Raw genomic sequence first — 6,214 nt, forward strand, 5'->3', positions numbered from 1 at the left:
GGGGAAGAGACTGGACAAAAATCGTGCACCTATGGATGAGGACAGTGGGTGGGGAGTGAGGGTGGAGGATGGGGTGGGAACTGGGAGGAGGGGAGTTATGGGGGGAAAAAAGAGAAACAAATGTAATAATCTGAACAATAAAGGTTTAATTTTAAAAAAAAGAGTTCCTTGAAATTGAGAGGGAAAATAAGAACTTAATGGGGGAAAAAAGAAAGAAAACATACACAAAGAATATAAACTATTCACAGAAAAGCCAATGTAAGCCTTAAACATATGAAAAAATACTCAACGTCCATCCATAATACGAAAAATAGTTATAGGCCTGGCCAGTTGCTCAGTGGTTAGGGCATCAGCCTATAGAATAAAGGGTCGCAGGTTCAATTCCCTGCAATCGATGTGTCTCTCTCATGTACATGCTTCTCTCTCTCTCCCCCTCCTTCCTCCCTTCTACTCTCTAAAAATCAATGGAGCCCTAGCTGGTTTGGCTCAGTGGATAAAGCATCGGCCTGTGGACTGAAGGGTCCCGGGTTCAGTTATGGTCAAGGGCACATGTCTGGGTTGTGGGCTCAATCTTCAGTGGGGGGCATGCAGGAGGCAGCCAATCAATGATTCTCTCTCATCATTGATGTTTCTATCTCTCTCTCCCTCTCCCTTCCTCTCGGAAATCAATAAAAATATATTAAAAAAATAAAAATCAGTGGAAAAATATCCTCGGCTGAGGATAAAAAAAAATAGTTATTGAAACTACACTGGCAGGTGTAATAAGCAAGGGACCTTCTATATCATGCTTGTCCTGGGTGCATGAGACAAGTAGATCTCCACACCCACCTGCTGGAATCTTACAATTTACATAGAGGCTAGAGGCCTTAACCAGGGTTCACGTACATATTCAGTTCAGTTGATCTTAGAAACACATTACTATTTCAAGGCCACATCACTGAAATGACTGCTGGTGTGAGAAGAGTGGGCACAACATATATTTTAAGGACAAAGGAGGGGGTGGGGGCCTCTAATTGCACTGGGTTCAATTTGAGGGTCATTGGTGGCTGCATCCTCTATGACCTCTTCATACAGAGGGATTCTCCTATCTCAGAGTGCTCTACAGGCAAGAGCCTACCTTGGCAAATCTGAAGGGTTTGGAGGTTGTCCTTGAAATATATAATCAGCAGGTCTCAGCAATTCACAGGGTGCAGCAAGAATTTTCTTGACAAAAAGAAAAATGGGAAGAATATGTTGTTAATGTTCTGAGATTTAGCAAATAAAAATACAGGTCGCCCCGTTAAATTTCAGATAAACAATGCATTTTTGGTATAAGTATGGCCCATGCAATAAGTATGTTCAATGTGATATACTACCAACAAATCTAGTTAGCGCAGTGATGGCAAACCTATGACACGCGTGTCAGAGGTGAAACGTGAACTCATTTTTTGGGTTCATTTTTCTTTGTTAAATGGCATTTAAATATATAAAATAAATATCAAAAATATAAGTCTTTGTTTTACTATGGTTGCAAATATCAAAAAATTTCTATATGTAACACGGCACCAGAGTTAAGTTAGGGTTTTTCAAAATGCTGACACGCCGAGCTCTAAAGGTTCGCCATCACTGAGTTAGAGTTTGGTGGCAATATACTTCACATAAGATTTCAATTGGTCAGTTCAGACATCCCAGCCCTACCCTCCACCCCTCCTACCTCCTGACCATTTTCTATTTTGATAACCACATCAACTTTGCTTTTGAAGGTCAACAGCCTTGACTCTGGGCTTTTCTAATGGAAGCTGAGAAGCCATCTCCCCATGAGGGAGTGGGCCTGAGCAGATCCCTCAAAAGGTATCTAAAGAAATACCAAGGTTAGGGTTGCTATAAGGATGGAGAGAAAATAAAGCAAAGGAGGCAAAGAAACAGCATCTAGCACTTGCAATAGGTGGATGCTATGTTTACCAGTAATTACAATGGGAAGAACTAGAATTGGAGGGTGGTGATATGTGTTTCTGTTTCATTCTGCCCTAGAATGGCATGCTGCTCTCAGTGGCATCATAGCTTTCTCTCAGATAAAGGTCAGATATGAAATTCAAACTAGACTCTCTAAGGTTTTGATTATAGGAAGAGCCATAAAATCATAGCTCTGCAAAGAGCTCTGGAGCCCACCTAGTGCAGCCCTTCATCTTGTAGCTGAGGAAAGTGAGGGCTAGAGAGGTACAATATCTTACTCAAATCAAGCAGGAACTGGACATCTTCCAGCTAGAATGCATTACCATTTTCATTACAGGTTATGTGAAACATTGACTTGCAAAGGGTATTGTGATGATTTTTTTTGACACACTTGCACATTCTTTGAGCTCTCAAGAGGTGGTATGTAAGTATTCTCCACTTAAATTTGGGCTAACCTTAGTATCTTACTTATAACCTATTGAATGTAGCAGAAATGAGCCACACAGCTTTTGAAATAACATGAGAAAAGGCTAGATAGCTTCTGTGTCACTTGTTCTCTTACTTAAGTCACTCACATCTGGAGCTGCCACAGGCTACCATGTTGTGAGGAAGCCCAGGCCACATGAAGAGGCCACATGTAGGCGATATAGCTGATAGTCTCAGCTAAGGTTCCAGACAATGGCTAGCATCAACTGTCATGTGAGTCCATGTGGCCCCAGGTTACTGAGTCACGCTCTTTCTTCTGCCCTCTGCCTTTGAGTCTTCCCAGCTGAGCCCTGAGACTGTGGAGCCAAGACAAGCCTGAAGCACTATGCCTGAATTCCTGACACCCCAGAATCTTGGACCATAATGAAATGGTTGTTTTATGCCACTGAGTTTGGGGGTGGTTTGTTATGCATCAGTTGAAATATAAACACGATTTTTTCCTTTCTAATGGGGCTTTTAAATGGGGAATGAAGAGGAAAAAATCATTTCTATTCTATTTTATTTCACCTGCGGCTAACTAAAGCCAAAATACTGTACTTGATTTGAGGAGAAAAATGAATTAAAACCTGGTTTGGAAGTTTAGCTTTCTGTAGCACAGATTCTTTGAGGAGCAAATATAAGGCAATCCCAAGAGGTTTTTCTTTTTTAAATGTCACAAGATTTTCAGATGATAAACAATTGCTTAGCAGTGTAGTTCCCAAGCAAGTATCTAGGCAATTAATCACACATATACAATACTGTTTCCTGTGGAGAAAAATTTTTTGTTGAAAAATACAGCTTTACTTTTAAAAGTATTTTAAAACAGCAAATGAGGGGCTTCTCTGCTCTAAAGTACTGTATTACTATATTGGTGATTTACTTTATATTGTAAATGTTATTTTCTTTCTAATTTTGTTTTACTTTCTAGCCATGTTTAATCCTTCCTTCCTTCCTTCCTTCCTTCCTTCCTTCCTTCCTTCCTTCCTTCCTTCCTTCCTTCTCTCTTTCTCTCTTCCTCTTTCTCTCATTCTCTCTCTCTTTCTCTCTCTTTCTTTCTCCTTTCTAAAAGAAAACCCCTTTTTGCCTAACTCTGGAGAACCTTGCAGATCTTATTGTCAGGACATTCTCCCTATTTCCATAGGTCTCCCTCTCCCTTTTGTGATAGTCTTCCAACCCCCACTGTAGCTTTGGCAATAATCCTTTTGAATAAAGTCTCTTCTTACTAAGTCGGGATTTGTTTCTTATTTGACACTAAATTTGGCCTCCCACTTTGGACTGGTTCCATGTCAGGGCCTGCCAAGTTCACACGCCCATCTCAGAGATCAGCTCTAGTCACAGCCAGTCTCAACAAGTTTCCAGAGGGCGTCCTTTGCCTTTTTGCTGCCTTGCTCTTCAGGCATCTGAGCAGAAAAGATAGAGATCTCTGCATTCGTTGCTGCTAGAACTATTTGTGTGTGTTTCTCTCCATCTGAAAACATTTTTTTCCTGCTTTCTGAGTAAAGCACTTCCTTTCTGTTTCTTAAGCAAAGTTGGCTTTTGTCCCCCCTTTAATATTTGCATAGGGACATACATACAATTTTACAATTAACCTTGCCTAGCATAGGGCCTCCTGACAACAGTTTTAGATGAAGAATAAGAGTAACATTTGTTTGGGGGGGCGGGGGAGAAGCAGTATGTTGTATGCAGAACCAAACATTCTGAATTGAATCAAGAGATAGCTTTTCAGAAACTAGAGTTTTGCTGATTTTACTGCCAAAGCTGTAAAATCAGCTTTTCTATGTTCAAACTATGTAACATTCTGTAATCTTAAATTGTCTAAAGCAGTTTTAAAAGAAGCAATGTTTTAAGGTTTCTAAGGGAAAACAGGTAACTCATTCCATGTTTACCATTTCAAATTATGTTTTGTCGAATGCTTCCCATGTGCAAAGTTCTACATTCAAAATGGAAATACAAGTAACAAATCAGACATGGTCCCTCCCCCTCCCCTTGAGAAGCTCACTTTTTCATAAGAGAGATGAATATTAAATGACTAATTAACATTTTCTAAAAATTACAAATATGAAAAGTGCTGCCAAGGAGAACTAACCTGCCAAAGGGCAAGGGACTGAGTGGGGTAGGGAAGGATGTGTATAAATAGGGTTTCAAATAGCTTAGGGAAAAGAGGAAGATGATCTAAGAAACAGCAAAGACTGATCAGTTGATAAGTGAGCTACCCAGAGATTGGTACTTGGTGCCAAGGGCTCTGCCTACTTCTTCAGCAAAGGTATAAATCTATTAACAACTAGCACAGTATTTTGCACGAACTAGGTATTTAGTATTTATGACCTGAATAAATGAAGCTTCATTAACACATTACAGGATACATCTCATATTCTGAGAAGTTGACAAAAGGTGTTGAGAATTAGTAAAGAATTAGGAGGAAAAATAAATACAGGCATCTCCTTGGTAATTTCTTCATTAGAAGATTATTCTTTAGAATGATCTGTTTTTGAACAACATGGTACTGATTTTTGGTTTTAATTATTCAAAGATGAATGGAGGAAACACTTTTAATAGGAGTGAATGGGGAGGGGGGAGGAGGCAACAGGAAATTTAAAGAGAGTCTAAAAACAAAACAATAGAAATAGGACCATTGTCGGTGGAAGTGGAGTTCTTGCAATGTCATGAGGGAAAGAATTCCCTGAGATTTGCACTGGAGGGTGGGTAATAATTCGAGTGGAACTAAACTCCTTGGGTTTCCAATGTCCTTCTCACCATGGAAAAGTCCAACCATGTCTTCAGCAGGGACAGAATAAAGGCCACTGCCCATAGTTTCTGCTCCATATTAAAGTACAGTCCAGTTCAGCATCCTGCATGTGGAGTCCCCACAGCCAGCGGCCCTGTGGCTGCCAAGGCCACAAGGCTATGGTGAGGGAGCTTGCAAACCCACAGGTGAGTGAGTGCTGGTCAGGGAGAAAGTTCCTTTGTTTCCTTCAAGAAAGGAACTTGACCAATTAACTTTCCAAAATTTCATGTTACTCCACTCCCCTAGCCAATTATCTTTTTCCTAGGTTACACTGATGGGCAAGTACCTCCCCTGAGCCATTTTCACTTTACTGAGTGTGTGAGTGTGTCTGCCTCTCCCTCTGTTTTATCCCTTTATCCCTTAAACTCTGGTACTGACTTCCCTTTGTTCTCTTCCCTTTATTAATTTAAATAAGTAGCTAATTATGATGATAACAGAACCAAACACATATGCAAAGTAAAAGTCACTCAACTATTATTCATTCAACATGTATTCAGCATACATTTTTCAGGTTAGCATGCTAACCCATGGGTTTCAATGAACACAGAACGTTTTCTTCTTTAACATTTGTATTTTCAATTGTCTGCCATTCAAACAATGCTGAGGTAAATATTCTTACATATCGTTATGTCATATATAGTGCTGTTATACCTTTGGGACAAATTCTTGAAAGTGAAAAGACTGAATCATCTACACTAATAAAAGAGAAACATGGTAATTGGCGTACAACTGCTACCCTTCCCATTGGCTAATCAGCGAGATACGCAAATTAACTGACAGCCAAGATGGCAGCTAGGAAATCTAGCAAAAACACTGTAGAAAGCAACCTAGAAATTTCAAACTTAAAAACTATGAAAATAATAGAGTCCACTAATTTAGCCATTTAAAAGAACAACATATAAAAAGATAAGCATTTGCTTAATTACCAGCAATAAGCAGTTAGAAATTGTCATTTTAGAAGTCTATTCATTATAGCAACAAAAACGTATAAAATGCCTAAAAATACACTTGAAAAGAAATGTACATTATTGA

Source organism: Myotis davidii, unplaced genomic scaffold (genome assembly GCF_000327345.1).
Source record: "Myotis davidii unplaced genomic scaffold, ASM32734v1 scaffold816, whole genome shotgun sequence".
Taxonomy (NCBI): Eukaryota; Metazoa; Chordata; class Mammalia; order Chiroptera; family Vespertilionidae; genus Myotis; species Myotis davidii.